At 44.5% G+C, this 5451-nt stretch overlaps 1 non-coding gene across 1 annotated transcript; it reads right to left on the reverse strand.

Annotated features, from left to right (window-relative positions):
• Positions 1-5066: 5066 nt before the first annotated feature.
• On the reverse strand, positions 5067-5138 carry trnaw-cca (transfer RNA tryptophan (anticodon CCA)). The gene has a single exon. It is a non-coding gene; the product is annotated as a tRNA-Trp (tRNA).
• Between the last annotated feature and the right edge of the window lie 313 nt (positions 5139-5451).

The raw sequence follows: 5451 nt of genomic DNA on the forward strand, positions 1-5451 counted from the left end.
ATCTTCCTTGGCTTCCTGCATGCAGTAAACAGTTCAATTCGGAATAATTCTCTCAACCGATTTTAATCCCACGGACATAAGTTGTAAACTTCGCGCATGCCTTGTCGTTCAATGAGATCACGAATGACCTTCTACTTCAACTCCATACCGTGAGCTCTGGATTTTTTTTTAAATCTCAGAACTACTAATCATTTCTCCGCTGTATCCTGCAGAGCCCATAACTTTTTTTTTAAAAGGCAGACAGAGAAAGAATGTTAAATTTGACCAGGCATAGATGAGAATAGGAATTTAGGGTTATAATTAAATTTGCCCTGTAGATACAGAATGTTGGAGCAGATTTTCACTGATTCTGGGCCTGGGAATTCGGATTACATGAATGTCTGCAGCAGTCGTTGCTTCCTTGTGTGAGGAAAGTGCTGACTTAGCAAATGTTAAATTTGGTTTGTTTGTTGAAAATATGTCCAAGACTGTACCCCAGCAAAGTTATATCATTTCGACCTGAATACGAATAATATGCCTCAAGTGACCTTAAGAAAGAATGCTTTCATTTTAGAATGCAAGGAGTGGGATACGGTCACTCAGCCCTTCCAGCCCGCCACGCAGTTCAATCAGATCACGAATGACCCCCCACTTCAATACCATTTCGCTGCAATATTCCTCAAGACCTTGAGATTTTTATCTTTAGAAATCTATTATTCAGTTTTTTTATGGATGCCTTATAGCTTCTGGCCCATGAATTTCAAATTCCCAATTGACTCAAATATGCGTCGCTTCATCTCAATCTGCTTTTACCAGGTACTTCTGTTGTGTGTCTGGTGCTGCTCCTGGTACGGTTTCTAACATGATGTTGATTTCTCGTTTCATCTGCATTCTACCCAATGTCTCTATGATTGCATAGCTGTCAGGGCTCTGTCTTGCGATTTGAGTGACCACGGCTGGAATCCGAGTCACGGCAACGCATATAGCTGCTTTCTTAAAAATAACTCTTAACTTGTAAGAAAGTAAACCAGTAAGGGATCAATTTAAAATTGCAATAAAACATACATACAGCGGAGTATGAAATGTTGAGGTTGTGAGATCAAGCTTCACCAAGAGCAGCTTTTATTAACATTGACCAATGATAGTTGAAGAATCAGGCTCAGGAAAAGAGAGCGACATTGGGTGAAACAGGCTTCATTGGAAAATATCGGTCTCGTTGCTTTCTGAATTATTTGGTTCATTTTTGAGCTTTGCTGAGCAGAAGTGCGTGTCAATAATATTTGTCGAGAAGGGAGGTGGTCCCAGTACTGACTCCTGGAAACAACGCTATTGTACCTTGTGGTTGGTTGGCTCTCCGAGCTGGTTCTTTGTTTTTCTGCAGACATTTCACCACCCTGCTGGGTAGCATCATCTGTGCAGCCTCAGATGAAGCACCGTTGTGTTTCCCTGTCTGGTTTTAAAACTCTGGAGCCCAATGAGCTGATTACCTCACTTGCGGACATAATAGGAACTGCTGGTGCAGGAGAATCTGAGACAACAAGGTGTAGAGCTGGATGAACACAGTAGACCAAGCAGCATCAGAGGTGCAGGAAAGCTGACGTTTCGGTTCTAGTTCCTTCTTCAGAAATGGGGGAGGGGAAGCGGAATCTGAAATAAATAGGAAGAAAGGGGGAGGTGCGTAGAAATTGGATAAAGGAGAACATAGGTGGAGAGGAGACAGACAAGTCAAAAAGGCGGGGTTGGAGCCAATAAAGGTGAGTGTAGGTGGGGAGATGGAGGGGGGATGGGTCAGCCCAGGGAGGACGGACAGGTCAAGGAGGCCGGATGAGACTAGTAGGTAGGAGGTGGGGATGGGGCTGGGGCTTTCCACACCAAACAGATGTTCTCCTGCACATCTGCTAACGTGGTATACTGTGTCTGCTGTCCCAGATATGGTTTCCTCTACATTGGGGGATCCAAGCAGAGGCTTGAGGTCCGCTTTGCAGAACACCTACGCTCGGTTCGCACCAAACAACTGCACCTCCCAGTCGCGAACTATTTGAACTCCCGTCCCAATCCTTAAACGACATGTCCATCCTGGGCTTCCTGCAATGCCACAATGATGCCACTCGAAGGTTGCAGGAACGGCATCTCATATTTTACTTGGGAACCCTGCAGACAAATGGTATCAATGTGGACTTCACAAGCTTCAAAATCTCTTCTCTACGACAGCATCCCCAAACCAGCCCAGCATATACCTGCCTCCCTAACCTGTCCTCCAAACTATCCACACCTCCCTCCCACCTCAAGCCCCACCCCTATCCCCTACCTGCTTGCCTCATCTCGCCTCCTTGACTTGTCCGTCCTCCCTGGACTGACCGATCCCCTCCCTAACTCCCCATCTACACTCACCTTTATTGATTCCAACCCTGCTCCTTGACTTGTCTGTCTCCTCTCCACCTATCTTCTCATTTAACCATCTTCTATCCGCCTTCCCCTTTCTCCCTATTTATTTCAGAATCCCATTTCCCTCCCCCATTTCTGAAGAAGTGTCTAGACCCGAAACGTCAGCTTTCCTGATCCTCTCATGCTGCTTGTCCTGTTGTATTCATCCAGCTCTACACCTTGTTACCTCACTTCCAGTTTTCATTCACAATGGATGGCATATAGGATCGAGTTCTATGCGTTTGTTGACGGCTTTCTTCACAGAGTACCAGGCTTCTAGGAACTCCCGTGCCTGCCCCTGCTTTGCTTGTCCTATAATCTCGGTGTTGTCTCGTTCCAATTGATGATTCTCCTTATCTCCTTAGCACAACATCCACAACCCAGGCTACAAATCTTCTCCAAAGCTAGTGCACTGTCTTCATGTCTGGAAAACAGTGCTTCACAGGGGCTTTTCATTTACATATTTTATTGAATTGGATTCATAGAACATGGAACATTCCAGACCTTTCGTCCCACGATATTGTGCCAGCCTATTATCCTACTAAGATCAAACTACCCTGCGTATTACCATCACCCATGTGCTAACGAAGAGTCACTTAAATATCCCTAATGTACCTGATTTTTCTTCCACTGACGGCAGCGCATTCCACGTGCCCACCACCGTCTGTACAAATAACCTGTCTCTGACATCTCCTCTATACCCTGGAATCGCTACACTGTGGAAACAGGCCATTCGGCCCAACATGTCCGAACCAATTCTCGGAGCATCCCACCCAGACCCAACTCCCTCTCACCCACCTAATCTACACATCCTGGAACACTACAAACAATTTAGCATGGCCAATCCATCTAGAATCCTTATCTTTGGGCTTTGGGAGGAAACTGAAGCACCCAGGGGAAACCCATGCTGATACGGCGCTCCCTCCCCAGTTACCCTTTCGTCCTTAATGTATTTGTAGAATTCCTTCGGATTCTCCTAACTCTATTTTGCCAAAACTATCTCATGCTCTTTTCTGCTCTCCTGATTTCCCTCTTATGTATACACCTACTGCCTATACACTTTTCTAGACATTCACTCGATCTCTGCTGTGTATACCTGATGTATGCTTCCTTCTTACTCTTAAACAAGACCATAATTCCTGCAATCATCCAGCATTCCCTACACTTCTCAGCCGTGCCTTTCACCCTAACCGTAATATATTGTCTCTGGACCGTTGTCTCATTTTTGAAGACTTCCCCTTTTCTAGCCATTCCTTTACTTGCAAATATTCCTCCCCAATCAACCTTTTGAACTTCTTGCTTAATACCCTCAAAATTGGCCTTTCTCCAAGTAATATATTATCTTTTATATATGGTCTGTCCTTTTCCATTACTATTTTAAAATTGGTAGAATTATGGTCACTGGTACCAAGGTGCACCCCACTGACACCTCAGAAGCCTGCCCTGTCCTATTTCTCAAGAGTAGGTCAAATGTTGCACCTTCTCTAGCAGGAATGAATCAGAAAACTTTTTTGAGTTCGGGCAAGAGAATATGGGAAATTAGACAAAGGTTACATTGACACAGTCAGGACGCTTCTGCACGACAGAATATCACACAACAACAAAAAATAATTTGACATCATCTCGAACGTGTATGCTACACCCCAGATGGAAAGTTAAATGCTCCTCGGAATCACTGAGTGATTTCTTTATCATGATGTGGAGATGCCGTGATGGAATGGGGTAAACAAAAGTCAGAAGCCGTACCACGCCAGGTTATAGTCCAACACATTTATTTGAAAACATGAGCTCTTGGAGAGCTGGTCCTTCTTCAGGTGAAGTCAGGACACTTCAATCATTCCCGACGCTGCTTCAGACAGCAGCGTCCCACAGGTCAATTAAGTTTGGCAAAGAGGAGATTGAACCAAATAATTATCCACCATTGGATTTACGGACGCAGTTTATAAAATGCAAGCTCACCCTTAATGGGGAGAGGGGCCGTCAGACGGTGGTTTCCGCTTCTACTGTTGAATAACGATCGCTTTAACTGTGTTAAGTGACAGGAAAATAATTATTATTGGTTGGAAGGATTTTTTTTGGAACTCACTGCCATTCTGCTATTAGAAGATGAGCTGGAATCCTCTGATCGACTGAAACATAAAATTGGCTGTCCGTAGATTAAGTCCTAAAATATCAGTATGATATTGGCTGTCAGCAACTGAGCGAAGCAGCTCCTCAGAGAGAGACCGCTGTGTGTTTGAACCCCATCAACGGTTTGTGGTTTACGTCTCACACTGAGGGAACTGGGCATTTATTCAAATATTGGGCACACCACACGCCTGAAACATTGTTCACAAATGAATCTAACAACAAACTATGGGGAAAAAAAACAAAGTTGCTGGAGAAGCTCAGCAGGTCTGGCAGCATCTGCGAAGGAAAAACACAGTTAACGTTTGGGTCACCCGAAAGGTTAACTGTGTTTTTCCCTTATGACCTTATGCAACAACTTCGATATTGTTTCAGATTTACAGCACCCGCAGCTCTTTCGGTTATCATTCAGTGACAACAAAAAAAGCCGTGTAATCGGAAGTAGCTAGAAAGAAGAATTGAAGCAGTAAACGTCCGTAGAAAACAATCTCTGCTTAGATTTAAAATCGAAGCAGTTAAGCTTTCGTTAAGCACCGTGAGCCTGACGTGATTTGAACACGCAACCTTCTGATCTGGAGTCAGACGCGCTACCGTTGCGCCACAAGCTCACACATGCGAAGGCGCTGTTGTGCGCTATTAAGGAATTCGTCATTCCGCAATGCTTTTTGATTTACGATTGATAACAGGAGTCAGAACTTAACACTTCTTCTGTTCCTCTAAACAACTTCCTCTTTTGCCTGTCCGTCCTTCTGGCTCCCTCATTCGCTCTTCTCTACCTCATTGTCTCAACTTCCCTCTCCTCGAAATTTCTCTTTCGTCTCCATACATTCAGTTCTAAACTTGCATCTGGGGGCGACTGATTCGAGTCTGTATGTCACAGGATGGATTCAGGACAGAGATAACGAGACAGAAAGGATCTTC

This window comes from Stegostoma tigrinum, chromosome 7 (genome assembly GCF_030684315.1).
Source record: "Stegostoma tigrinum isolate sSteTig4 chromosome 7, sSteTig4.hap1, whole genome shotgun sequence".
Classification (NCBI taxonomy): Eukaryota; Metazoa; Chordata; class Chondrichthyes; order Orectolobiformes; family Stegostomatidae; genus Stegostoma; species Stegostoma tigrinum.